This window comes from Henckelia pumila, chromosome 3 (genome assembly GCF_033568475.1).
Source record: "Henckelia pumila isolate YLH828 chromosome 3, ASM3356847v2, whole genome shotgun sequence".
NCBI classification, from domain to species: domain Eukaryota; kingdom Viridiplantae; phylum Streptophyta; class Magnoliopsida; order Lamiales; family Gesneriaceae; genus Henckelia; species Henckelia pumila.
This window is the reverse complement of record NC_133122.1, coordinates 88,866,547-88,882,009: the sequence shown is the minus strand read 5'-3', so window position 1 is coordinate 88,882,009 and position 15,463 is coordinate 88,866,547.

Sequence of the window (15,463 nt, the reverse complement as noted above, 5' to 3'; positions counted from 1 at the left end):
CGCATTTCATTGCCTATAGTCGAGAGTACAATGTGGATCGTATGGCTCGGTTGTACATTCAAGAGATCGTTCGACTTCATGGAGTGCCTGTGAGCATTGTCAACGATCGGGACCCCAGGTTCACTTCTAGATTCTGGGGGAGTGTTCAGCGTGCGATGGGTACTACTCTTAGTTTGAGTACTGCCTATCATCCGGAGACTGATGGTCAGTCAGAGCGCACTATCCGTACTTTGGAGGATATGATTAGAGCGTGCGTCATGGTTTTTGGTTCATCCTGGCAGGATCATTTGCCGTTGATCGAGTTCGCGTACAACAATAGCTATCACACTAGTATTGGGATGACACCTTTTGAGGCGTTGTACGGGCGACGTTGTCGTACTCTACTCTTCTGGGAAGAAGTGGGGGAGAGACAGGCTGAGGGACCGGAGTTTATCTAGCAGGCGATAGACATTGTTGATCAGATCAAGAAACGGATTAAGACTGCACAAGATCGTCAGGCCAGCTATGCTAATATCAAGCGTAGGCCTTTGCAGTTCGATGTCGGGGAGAAAGTGTTTTTGAGAGTGTCACCCTTCCGCAAGATTCTCAGATTTGGCCTTAAGGGCAAGTTGTCTCCCAGGTTTATCGGTCCGTTTGAGATCTTGGAGAGCATTGGAGATTTGGCTTATCGACTAGCTTTGCCACCGCATCTATCCAGTATTCACGACGTGTTCCACGTATCTCTGTTGCAATGGTATGTGGCGGATGAATCTCATATTCTGCAGCGGTCTGAGGTTCAGGTGAACAAGGATTTGACTTATGTTGAGAAACCTATTCGTATCCTGGATTATAAGGATAAGGTTTTGCGAAACAAAGTCATTCCTCTGGTTTTAGTTCAGTGGCAGCGCCGAGGCACTGAGGAAGCTACTTGGGAGCTTGAAGAAAGGATGCGTTAAGACCATCCTGAGTTGTTTTGATTTCAGTTTTGAGTTGTATTCGGTTGTAACGTTTGATTTGAATAAGGAATGTTTCTGTACCTTGTATTGCATTCGGTACTTAAGATCTATTTTCGAGGACGAAATATCTTAAGTGGGTGAGAAATGTAGTACCCCGTACCCAAAATTGGTAATTAAGAGATTAATTATGTTAATTAAACCAATTTGGTATCGGACGGATCGAAAGCTCCGAAGGTGAGATCGGAAGCTCCGATGCAGGATCGGAAGCTCCGATCGATATTACGTCATGCATGACGTGTGGAAGGATCGGAAACTCCGATCGGGATCGGAAGCTCCGGTCGCCCTATCCGAAGTCAACCAGTGATATTTTGACACGTGGCAGATCAGGATCTTCGGAAGCTCCGATGGCAGGATCGGACGTTCCGATCGAGGTTCGGACGTTCCGATCGATGTCTATAAATAGAAGGCCGAGAATTCATTTTCAATTGCCAATTCCGGATTTCCTCTCTACTCTAGTCGTATTCGAGTTGTTCTAGCCTTCCTAGGCTTGCCCCAGGAGTCGTCGAGGCGTTCGATAGTCGTAGCGGAGTTGTGCCCAAGTTCTGGAGGCATCGGCATCAAAGGGCTAATGACGGACGAAGGTATAGCTTTTGCTTCCTATAAATATTTAGGAGTATGCAATAGCTTAGTTAAGGCTTTTAGAGCAATTTAATGATAGTAGTATCATTTGGCAGTGTAGAGCAGACTATAGGTGTGGACCCAGAGTTGGTAGAGCTTGCACTGTTTTGAGGTACGGAAGTACTGTTCGAGATATTCTGACTGAGTATGCATGTATTATGTGACTGCATGGTTTATATGTCATTGATTTATGCTGCATTTGCATACTGAGCTATCTCCTTCGAGATGTCTGTTAGTAGGGTTTTTCCCTATCCTGTTAGTGGTTGGACTTCCATCGATTTGGGTCCGGCATATCCACTTGTATTATGGTATGGGAGCCACCTCCTGAAGCGACGGCACAGCGTGCTACATACCAGGGCCCGGTCTGTCTCTTTTATCTGATCCTTGACCTCGAGTTTATAGGTAGTTCACTTTGCATGCATGTATCCTCATACTCTTGTACTGAGCATTTTATGCTCACGTCTCGTACTCTGTGTTTATGGACACCCTATTCAATGGGTCAGGTTTGCGATTGGACGAGGCGGGTGGATCCAAGAGGGGCTAGTCAGTGGTTGACCAGCTGGAGCTTCGTCTAGGTTTTATTGTTTTGGATTGATACAGCTATTCGATTTGGTTGTATAATTTTTGGATAAATTACAGATTTCTTTCCTTGGGATTGTATTTATTTTTGGTTCCGCAAGTTTATTCTGATATCTGTTTCATTAAGTTAATTGCATGACTAAGTTCTGTTTAGTAGGTGATCCGGGTAAGGGTCACTACATTTATGGTATCAGAGCATGCATAGTATTCTTGGGATTTAGACTCTGCATAAGGTAACCGTGAGGTACTTTTGTAGATGGCAGATCGTGACGACCGGAGTTCTCATGGCAGTATTGGTGGGCGTTGGGGTGATGCCGACCGGGAGCCTCGTTGAGAACGGCAATTGTCATCATGACGACGAACGTTTCACTGTGCGTCGATTCTTAGCTATGGGTCCTAAGCCCTTAGTTGGAGGTGAGTCTCCGGAGGATGCGGAGAATTGGTTAGACCGCATGGAGATGACTTTTCAGACTTTTCAATGCACCGAGGAGCAGAAGATGGAGACCCTGGGTTATCTTCTGGATGGACGTGCGCGCAGGTGGTGGAGGTTTACTTCTGCACCTTTTGTTGCGGCGAGAGGAGTGGCCACCTGGGCCGAATTCTGCACAGCTTTTCAGAAGCTGTATTTTCCTCCTGCACTCCGACAGTCGAAGGCAGGCGAGCTACTGAATCTGCGACAGGGAGCCATGTCTATCGATGAGTATCAGCAAAAGTTCTTTGATCTACTATCATATTGCCCCGAGATTGCTGACAGCTCTGGGATGAAGTATAATCTGTTCCTTCAGGGCCTTAACCCTGAGATCCATGACCGTGTGGCGGTTGGAGACGACATGTCCTACGAGGGTTTGGTAAGCCGTTGTCACCAGGCGGAGGACAGCATTCGGCGGAACAAGTCTTTCTCTCACTCGAGACCTGCTAGTTCTTTGGGTCCCCGTGCCCAATCTTTCAAGAAGTCTGGATCTACTTCTTCTTCCTCTGGCTCTGCTGATGTTGTCCGTTTCGGTAAGAAGGACAAGTATGATCACTGTGGGAAGAACCATCCATCCGACAAGTGCCGTAGAGCTTCTAAATCTTGTTTTCGTTGTGGAGAGACTGGTCATATCCGGAGGGATTGTCCACTATCTGGGGGAGGTGGTTCTGGTTCTGGTTCAGGATCTGGTTCTCAGGCCACCGTTCAGCAGAGGTCGCAGGGACAGCCTGCTGGGAGTTCTCATTTGAGGCCATGAGCTTCTGGCCAGGTGTTTGCCCTGAGACATGATCAGGCAGTGGAGGAGAATGAGAAAGTCATCGCAGGTACATTTCTGCTTTATGGTATACCTGCTCTTGTACTTATTGACACTGGTGCATCTCATTCCTTCATTTCTACATGTTTTGTTAAGAGGCATAAGTTACCATGCATTGCACTAGACGTAGTGATGTCTGTTTCTACTCCGACGGGCCAATCTGCTTTGGCTAAGCGTCTAGTGATGGGTTGCCCTTTAGAGTTTGAAGGAAACATTCTGTTAGCAAATATCATGGTCCTGGCGATGGACGACTTTGATTGCATACTGGGAATATATATGTTGACTACCTATCGAGCTTCAGTGGACTGCTATCAGAGATTAGTACGCTTTCATCCGGAGGGGAGTGAGAGCTGGTTTTTCTATGGTGAGGGAGCGCGACCCCCGATGCCTTTGGTATCAGCTTTGAGTGTCTGTCGAGCTCTAGAGTCTGGCGGGGAAGGCTACCTTATCTATGCAGTTGATTTGTCCGCTGAGAGTATTGGGATAGAGAGCATTCCTGTTGTGGATGAATTTCCAGATGTATTTCCTGATGAGATTTCGGGTTTTACTCCTGTTAGGGAAGTCGAGTTTGGCATAGAGTTGATGTCGGGTACTTCGCCTATTTCTCGAGCACCGTATCGTCTGGCTCCGTCAGAGATGCGTGAGTTGAAAAATCAGCAACAGGATCTTTTGGACAAGGGGTACATTCGTCCTAGTGTATCTCCTTGGGGAGCTCCTGTTCTCTTTGTAAAGAAGAAGGATGGGTCGATGCGGTTGTGCATTGACTATCGGTAGCTGAATCGAGTCACTGTGAATAACAAGTATCCGTTGCCTCGTATTGATGAATTGTTTGATCAGCTGCAGGGCACGTCAGTTTACTCCAAGATTGACTTGAGATCTGGGTATCATCAGTTGAGAGTCCGTGATCAGGACGTAGCCAAGACTGCATTTCGTACTCGCTATGGGCATTACGAGTTCCTAGTGATGCCATTTGGTTTGACTAATGCGCCGGCTATATTCATGGATTTGATGAACCGTGTCTTCAGGGAGTATTTGGACAAGTTTGTCGTGGTCTTCATTGATGACATCTTGGTGTATTCACGTAATACAGAAGAGCATGTTTCTTACTTGCGGTTGGTACTACAGACTCTTCGGAATGAGCAGTTGTACGCCAAGCTGAGCAAGTGTGAGTTCTGGATGGGTCGAGTGGTCTTTTTTGGCCATATCATATCCCGGGAAGGGATTTCTATTGATCCAAGCAAGATTGAAGCGGTGCTTAATTGGTCGACATCAGAAATTGCCTCCTTGAAGTTTTTTGGATCACATCCAATGATGGGTTCACTTTGATCCCCTTCAAGTATGAGATTAAGTCAAACAGAAGGTCTAGAAGCCCTTTTGGATTTTCTAAGAAGTGGCGTGTCATTTATTGGTTCCTGAGGTGTGGGATCGTTATTTTGTATCTCGGGTTCTTCTCGAACTTCTTCGTGATCCATCATCTTGCCTTTTCTTTCAAGTAAGAACTCCTTCTCCAGGAAGGTGGCATTCCTAGAAACAAACACTTTTGTTTGAGTAGGATGATAGAAGTAATATCTGATCGAATTCTTCGGATACCCTACAAAATAACACAAGGTGAATCGACTATCCAACTTATCTCCCACTGTCTGCTTCACGTAAGCAAAACATCCCCAAATCCTTAAGTACGAATACTTAGAAGTTTTGCCAGTCCATAATTCGTATGGAGTTTTATTCACTGCTTTAGTGTGGACATTGTTCAACAAAAATACCGCCATGTCAAGTGCATAGCCCCAAAATGAAGGTGGGAGCTCAGTGAAGCTCATCATAGATCGAACCATGTCCAACAGAGTTCGATTACGACGCTCTGCTACACCATTAAGCTGAGGCATGGCAGGAGGAGTCCACTGAGAAAGAATTCCATTTTCTTTCAGATAGTCTAAAAATTCGGTACTCAAGTATTCACTGCCTCGATCAGATCGAAGTGCTTTAATACTTTTTCCTAGCTGATTTTCTACTTCAGTCTTGAATTCTTTGAACTTTTTAAATGATTCAGACTTATATTTCATTAAATATAAATACTCATACCTAGAATAATCATCAGTAAAAGTAATAAAGTAGGTGTGACCATATTTAGTACCAATACTAAATGGTCCACAAACATCTGTATGGATCAGATCCAATAGATTTTGACTACGCTCAGGCTTTCCCTTAAAAGGTGTTTTAGTCATTTTTCCTTTCAGGCAAGACTCACAAGCAGGTAGAGAGTTTATATCTGACATATCAAACATGCCCTCTCCCACTAGCTTGTTCATCCTCCGTGAGGAAATATGACCTAGCCTAGCATGTCAAAGGTTTGCTGGGTTTTGACTATCGTTTTTCCTTTTTATTGTTGTTGCCGGTTTATCAACATAATTAACTGGTACGTCTTTTAATTTTAAGTTATATAGATCGTTTTCAAGTTTTCCACATCCAATCAAACATTCATTCTTGTAAATATTGCAAATCTCATTCACAAAATTGCAACAAAAACCATCTCTATCAAGCATAGAAACAGAAATAATGTTTTTAACCAAATCTGGCACAAATAAAACATCTTTCAAAAATAACTTAAAATTGTTCTGCAAAATTAAATAAACATCTCCCACAGCTTTGGCCTCAACTCTGGAACCATTTCCGAGCCTCAACTGGGTCTCACCCATCCTCAGCTTACGACTTCTTGACATCACCTGCAAATCATTGCAAATGTGAGATCCACATCCGGTATCCAATACCCAAGAAGTAATATTAAGTGAAACATTTATTTCAATATAAAACATACCCTTCGCAGTTCGCAACTGCTCGAGTTATTCCTTGCAGTTACGTTTCCAGTGACCGGGTTTCTTGCAGTGATGAAAAACATCTTCAGACTTGTCCATGTTAGAAGCTTTGGTCTTGTGCTTTTTCTTGGGCCAGTTTTCTTGGGTGGAGCAGAACGTTTCTTACCCTTTGCACTTGACCCCTTCTTCGCAGAAGAAGAGGAGCCCACCAAGAGAACCGGTTTATCCTTCTTGAATGTGGCCTCATAAGTGACAAGCATATTGACCATCTCTTCAAGGGTGGCCTCTATCTTGTTCATATTAAAGTTCATCATAAAGCCGTCAAATGATGAAGGAAGAGAAAGAAGCAGTAAGTCCACACACAGTTCGTGCTCCAATGTCAGCTCGAGGGTCACCAATTTTTCAATGAGCCAAATCATGTGTACCCCATGCTCACGGACCGAAGTCCCATCTCGCATGTGGCATGTCATTAGCTCTTTGACAGTGGCGTACCGCTTAGATCTCGACTGGGCTCCAAAGAGTTCCTTGAGGGTCTTGTGAATGTCAGCAGCATTCACTACATCCTCAAATCGCATTTGAAGTTCATCAGACATCGAAGCCTGCATGTAGCATTTGGCCTTGATATTATGGTCCCACCATTTATCAAGTTTGGCCAACTCTTCCGGACTCACATCAGCCGGGGCTTCCTTCGGAGGATACTTTTCTAACACGTAAAAAATCTTTTCCGAGCATAGAACAATCTTCAACTTACGGAACCATTCCGTATAGTTTGCGCCAGTCAGTTTGTTTTGTTCGAGAATGGAAAAGAGTGGATTACGCAAATTCATTATAATGATATACTGAAAAGATAATAGACAATAATCAATGATTTTTTAATTAATTTACTAAGACTTAAAATAAGGCGAGTTTAATTTTATGAATTACTCTCCCACTATTTTAACGATTTCACCACCCTCTAGTGAAAACGAGAAAACCATTTTCTTTAGTAGGAACATGGAACCCAATTTACAAATTATAGTTCCAAATAAAATCAGCCAATTATAATTTTAAAATGGTAGAGTTCAATTGCTGCTAGAGCAACCTCCATGTTTTTATCTCATATCCAATAAAGAGCCCAATAATATGACGCCGTTTAAAGTGATATGTCAAGTTGACCCATCAATATTAAGTTGTGATGGACGATTGCCATGTGGACCCCCAATAATATGAGGTGATCCCATGGGAGTTCCACCCAACTTACAACAATTGTCTACTCAATGCACAACTTTTCAGCGAACGGGCCTTTCCAATAATATGAAATGGACCACGGTCGCGGGTAGCATCTATCATGCATTGATAATTGATGGAAGGTAGGAAAATATAAACTATATTTAATTTTTCTTTTATTTTGATATTAATTTTAAATCATATTTAAAATGAGGGATTTTAATTTTTTGAAAATTTGTCTCATCATTTAATAAATTTGTATGCTTGAGGGATTCATGCAATTTAGTCTAAACATGCATACAACAATAATATCATATATTAAATAAAGGATGATCGATGCCTAGATCTAATCGACCCGTGGTTGTCAATCACGAGTCTAAGTCTAATCCTAGGTGATATGTAAGTATGCAATGCAATCCTATTACATTGAGCTTCTAATTTACATTTCTTCAGTCTTTATCATTGTCTGCTGGGCCCACCATTTTCTTCAAATCTTTATCTCCCACTAAGTCTAATAAATTTACAATAAATTACAATGACAATTAGGGGATACATATTTTAAGGGTGGGAACGAACCATAAACCAGACTCACTTTTATTACAAATGACAAATCAAATTGGGCCATAATACAAGCCCGTTAATAAAAACCCAACAACAATAATAAAAACAAATGTAAACAACCTAACATACACCTACAAAATTGGTCATGGAAATCGATCATCCTTTTATCCAATTATTTAATTCAATTAAATGATTGGATAACATGCAATTCAAAATGGCAATCATTGTAAATAGATAAAATCGTATTTTATACATAAAATCTCATTTTATATATAAAATCATATTTTATCTAATTTATCCATAAAATCATATTTTATACATAAAATCTAATTTTATATATAAAATCATATTTTATAATCAATTGTACCAAAATAATTAATTTTCTTAAAATTTTGGGTTCAAACAATTTTGACCAATTGCCTCGTGGACCAACTGAAAAAAATTTCGATCGGGCCAAAAACTGGGCCCAATAACTATTAACGGGCCGAAATTCATAATTTCCAAAATTATATAAAAATAAAAATAATAATTTCTGGGGCCGTCCGGGACAATCCCGGGCAGCCCCCACCCTGCCCAGCTGGGTTGGGCCGCTGTATGCGGCCCAGCTGCCCGCTGGGCTAGGGCAACATTTGCCCCAACCCAGCCGTCGGGCTGCTGTGTTCAGCCATGCTTCGCGCTGGGCAGCGGGCAGTCCAGAAATTTTTTTTTTTCGTTTTGTTTTTCTGAAAAACCGAGGCTATGCACAATCGAGATAATATTAATCGTTAGATCTGAGAGCAACCTGGCTCTGATACCACTGTTGGAACACGTTCTCGGATCTGTCAGATATAATACCCAAGGCAGCGGAAGTTTAAAATTTTTATTTTTTGATCTGGAACGATTCCAGATCGTGGGTATCAAATCCTTACGATTAAAAGAAGATAGAGTAAAATAAAACATAATTTAATTTTACCTCTCAAGTCTCAACTTGAGGTTATGTACTCCAACAGATAAATCTGCTCTTCTTGTATATCCCAGGAACTGATGACTCGATTGATCAACTCCTGAATTAGGTCCACGAACAGAATTCTAATCCCTCTGACAGATTGCACTAGAAAGTCTATCAGAAGTTTCTACGAAGAGAATTAACAGATTTGATCTGTTAAACTAGACTGCAATTTCGAAAATTGCAGCCTAGAATTTCGAACACAAAGGAGGGAAGTGGGCGGCCAACCCTAGAGAGAATTCTCTAGGTTTTTCGAAAATTATGAGCTTAATTGTGTAATTTCTTTAATGCAATAACTTATTTATAACATGGGCTGCTAACAGCTTAGGGCCCGTTAGTCATAAGTTCAAGCCTGACAAGCAAAGTCCGCATGTTCAAAAATTAATATAAAATTCATCGTGACTTAAATTGATAAACCAATTTTACCAATGTTTACAGATAACTTTTCTGCATATTTTAAAGTCAAGATAAATTTTCTGAATCCGAATTCAGTGGTTTCCAAAAATGGCATTCCTATGTCATTTTAGGAAATCTCACTCCCTCTACTCATCAATAAGAAGTCCTACTTCTCATTTGCTAAATTTAACTCATTAAATTTAATTATCTCAACGAGGATTAGAAATCTATTACTTGTGTAACCCTCAATGGTTCAGGGATACAGCTAGTCGTGGGCCCACAACTCCTTGTGACTCGGAACAACAATTTCCGACTTGCCCATCGAATCATGGTAAGTGCGCCTAGCAACATCGCCCCATGATTCCCTAGGTATCACTGATAGTGCCTGCAAGAACCAGTGGATTTTGGTTAGCGTACAGTACGGTCCCTTCATCCATATATCCCGATCGAATCAACAACCATTGGTATATCGAGAGTCGTTCGAGATTCGATAACTATGCAATGCATCTTGGAGATCAAATAGCGACATCGCATGTGCAACTTGGAAACCAAGTAACCTAAAACACATCATGTACTCTGGCCAGAGATTTGTCACACTAATATCTTCTCAGATCGCATAGGATATCCACACTCGCAAGCGTGTGGTGAATCCTTGACAACAAAGCATTGACTCCTATATGTGTTATAACTGTACCCAATCTCGACACCTGATGACCCTCATAGAGTCGGTAAACGTGAAACGACCCTAACTCTCTAAATGTAAATAAATATGCGGAATTTTTTTTTTATATATACTTACGAAGTAAAAATATGTACATACATGCCCATACATATATGCACAAAATAAGTAGTTTTTAAAAATAAATAACTTAAATAAAAATGCAACCTTTAATAAATTAAATATCTGAGTCAAACATTTAATAAAATACTGACATAAGCAAAATAAATAAAATTTGCATGCACTGAAAATATTTAAATAAAATGAGTAATAATATCCACCACTGAAAATAAATAAAATGTATGACATGATAAAAATATTCAAAACATGACGTAAACTCAGACAACGGTCACGGGGTTACTGCATGTCCGCTCATAGGTCCTCGCCGCCGGTGGGTACTACGTCCTCCTCTACGTACTCACCTGCACCATATCAGTGTATTGAGCCTAGAGGCCCAACATGCTAACATAACAAGGGTTTAAAATAATTTAAATAACTTTAATACTAATACATAACATATACATGAATGAGCATGCTTAAAAATATCATGAACATAACATAAACTTAAATTAAACTTGAATATCATAATAATACATAAACATTGTTGAGCAAAGTATTTTCTAACATCGAAAGGTCGTATCCATAGTGTAACCATACATACATTAAATACTGATCAGCGTGGTAAACCAACGTACGTGGCGGTGACGAATCACCTCTTAAATTGGCAGTAAACTGTCCTTCAATAGTTCACATATGGGGACGAATCCCCTTTAAATTGTCACATTACTTCAACTTCCAACATAAAAATTATTTTCTTTTGCTCAACCTTAAACATTAAATCATGCATAAAAATTATTTCATGAATGAATGTATTTAAATAAAATGTGTGTCCTTCATATATATTTAATTTAATTTCATACTAACATATAAATATTAAAAATAACTTCCATGCATAAAAATAATTAAATATATATTCAGGATACATGAAATTTCTCATGGGTTGTACTGAACTGCTGGCCCTAACACTCAAGCCCAATTTCTTAAATTCTGGCCCATTAACACTGAGACTGGCCCATTAACATACTTAAGCCCATTAACACATTTCTAAGCCCAATAAGAATTTCCTGGCCCAATAACACTCTATTCTGGCCCAATGGGCCCAAAAGCCCAAAGACTGGCCCAATAATTTCCATGGGCTCTAAAGCCCATAAAAATTAGTGGACTAACTTAAATTAATTATTTAAGCCCACTAAGAAAATTTAATATAGCCCATTAATTTAATTAAACTAATTAGCCCAATTAAACACTTAGACTTATTAATTAACTTAAAAATAAAATACCCGAGCCCAACTAACTTGACCCGGACCCGGACCCAACTAACATAACCCAAGACCCACTGACTTGACCCGGACCACCAACCCGACCCGGACCCATCACTGAAACCCTAAACCCGTCGCCCCTCCTCTATGCCTCTCGGCCGCGAGCAGCAGCCAATCCATGGCTGCTGCCGGCCGCCCCTGGCCGGAGCTCCATCGCCCAGACGTAGCCCACGTCTGGGCGGTCCTAACCTGACCAAGGCCCCGACCCCATGCAGCCCCACGCATAGAGGCCAAACCCCCTTTCATCGAACCCTAACCTGCGCACACACAAGGCCGATCTTGCACCAGCCCTTTCCTGGGCTCGTTTGGCTCGAACCACTCGAGCCACTCGAGTCCAAACCACCCTCACACAGCCTAGGAACCCCTGGCCAGCAGCTGGACGCACCCATGGCAAAAAAAAACGTGAGCATGATTCAACCTATCCAAGAACAAGGCGCATAACAACAAAACCAATCGATTTTTCTGAAAATTTCTTGAATAATTCTGATAATCACACACACACACGCATAAACACTGATATGGCATCAAAAAAATCGAAAGGAAACATGCCTAGCACCGAAGATTGAAGAGAAGTAGGCGTAGATGACGATTCCGGGACGACGGGACGATGATCAACCACCTTGGAAGCTTAAAATCGATCTCCTAAGAAGTTTTCTGGCCTGGCACGATGAAGGAGATGAAGAACAAGGGAGGGGGTGGCGGCTGAAGGATTGAACGTAGGGTTGGGGTTTATTTTTATTTTTTTGGGTGATTTTTGATTAATTTAGAATATAGGGTAATTAAAATATTAATAAGGGTTTTAAATATAAAATATACAACTTAAAACTCCAAATAAAAGTTAAGAATCTGATAACTCATTTAAAATCCCGAAATATGAATTTTAGGGAATTTTAAAGGTAATTAAAAGTCAATATTTTGGCTAAATTTGGATAAAAATGGACTCCTAAAATTATATAAAATTAAATACTGATAATTTTGAGAAAATAAAACTCAAAATAATATTTTTGGGCTCTAAAAATGCTCATGAAATAAATTGGATAGAAAGTTGTCATCTCGTCCGTCCACGGTCCCGTCTACGCGATAAAATAATTTAAATACTAAAAATCATAAAAATCTCAAATTATGGGTTAAATGCTTGAAAATAAATCTTAAAACATGCACAAATAATTCACATCATAATTTAACCCATAAATCTAAAATTTTTAATAAATAAATTTCCTAATTATGCATGTGAATTTACGTATTAAAATACCGGGTGTTACAAAACGAGTCAAAGTACAGTATTAGCATATAGAGTCTCCATGATGTTTCAAGTAGTAAGGACTAATGGTGTACAACCAAAATCACGGACTTTTCCACTCAATTAGTGAAAACCACTTGGAAAGTCCAAATAGGGTAGTTCGATCATTCATCCAATGAATATCCATTTGCATGTTTCGAACATCTCTATGTTCCATACCAATGAAACGTGGTACTCGACATCGCAAATGCTAGTCTCAATCTTGAGCGATCCTTATCCTTATTGCGGACGGCTCAATTGACTAGAAACTGGTTTAAAATATACAGTGATTACAAGATGTGTTTCATGATAGTCATCCATATCCACTATCACATCTTTCATGCACTTTAGTATATTCAAGGTTTTTATCTAAACATCGTATAGCACGTCACAACATAACAATATGATAAAAGATAAAGTAAATTCCAATAAAGAGTGTAAATTATATTAAATAAAAATTGTTTACAAATAGAGTCATAAAGGTCCTTAGCCACAAGTTGGCTAGCAGGGCACTCACTCTTTCAGAAAGTGATATTTTGTAACAAATATTGAAGAAGGATTAAGATAACATAACAATACAATTTTTCATCAGATTCACATGTAGGAATGAAAATTCATACCATGAAGATTTTGAAATAGAATATGAAACTGAATGGAGCGTGGAAGTGTTACCGAAGAATTTGCAAAATGAGGGCAAGAGATCTGCGTAATCTAGGCAGACAGGAATGCCGATCTAAATTTTGTGTTGGTTTGTGAAGAAGAACGTTGATGTGGGATACTTGGGATGTGGGAGACGTGGGAGATAGAGGAATAGACATGAGATTATTTAAAAATATGAAAAAAATATGAATATGTTTTATTTGCCCCTTGCCTTGAAAGGAAAAGATAGACAGAAGACTTGGAAAGAATTCTCACGATGCAGGGGTACATGGGTAAAATAGAGAAAAAAATTAGTGTCATTTTAACCTACCAAAAATAGTTATTAAAAGATACTCAAGTTTAATAATATAATAAAGATGCTCAATACATATGTCACTGATTTTGCCAGCTAATTTCCAACTATCTGACTAGTCAACTAAAACAAATCATCTCTAATAAAATGTTTGATATGCATGTAGCAAGTTCAAGGGGAAAATCCCGGTTCAGTCCTAAATGTTTGGACACATTCCCGGTTCAATCCTAAATGTTTGAACGTTTCCGGTTTCATCCCAAATGTTTCCCAAAAATTTCCGGTTTGGTCCCAATGTTTTTATGTTCCCGGTTTGGTCCCAAATGTTTTCAAAAAGCTCCCAGTTCAGTTCTAAATGTTATACGTTCCAGATTTCGTCCCAAATATTTTCCAAAAATTCTCGATTTGGTCCTTTCATCTACAAACAAAGCGTGATAAAAAAAAAAACTTACAAACAATAGACAAAGTTAAATAAAATAGAATATGATAATAATAATAATAATAATAATAATAATAATAATAATAATAATAATATTAATAATAATAATAATAATAATTATAATAATAATAATAATAATAATAATAATGTCTTTCAAATGAAAATATAATCTAAATTATGCAAAATAAAATTATAGAATAAAACAATAATTGAACCGTGCAATCTTATAGTTAAAAATATTATCAATCACAAAGAAATAAACAAAAGTTTTAGCAAATAAATAGTATTACTTATTTCACAAAATATTTGAATTTTTCAACAAACTTTTCAAGAGAAGAAATACTTATGGTTAACAATTGATAAAATATAATGAATTATTTGACCACCGTTGAAGTAGTGAGATGAAATTAAGTTTTATTTAATAGTAAATTTTTTTCATATTCTAATTTTTTAATTTATAAAAAGAGTTTTAAAAAGATATTTTTTTCCAACCTCCAAATTTTTCCTTAAATGTGCAAACATCATGAATGAGAATATAACAAAATTAATAGAAATGTGAAATAACATCATTAAATTTTAATTCCTTAAGTTCCGTTTATTTTATTTAAGTTTTTATTTTGTAGCATCATGAATTTAATATTATCATTTTGAACATTGTGTAAAATTGATTTAAATTTGGATAAAAACTCTAATAAAATTTTGTTTTATTTACAAGTTGTGTAATGTTAAATATATAATAAATAATATAAAACTCAATCATAAATGATAAATACTACGCAATGTTAGTTTTAACACACGATATAGATGGAAGGATCAAACCGGGAACTTTTAGGAAATATATGAGACGAAATCGACAATGTAAAAATATTTAGGACTGAACCGAGAACTTTTGGAAAATATTTGGGACCAAACTGGGAACGTAAAAACATTTAGGACTGAACCGAAAATTTTTGGGAAACATTTGGGATGAAACCGGGAATGTCCAAACATTTAGGACTGAACCGGGAATGTGTCCAAACTGTAGCACCCAGTATTTTTAGTACGTAAATTCGCATGCATAAGTAGGGATTTTATTTATTCAGAATTTTAGATTATGGGTTAAATAATTATGTGAAATTATTTGTGCATGTTTTAAGTTATTTTTAAGCATTTAACCCATAATTAGTTATTTTTCATGATTTATGGAAATTTAATTATTTTATCGCGTAGACGGGACCGTGGACGGACGAGATGACAACTTTCTATCCAATTTATTTCATGAGCCTT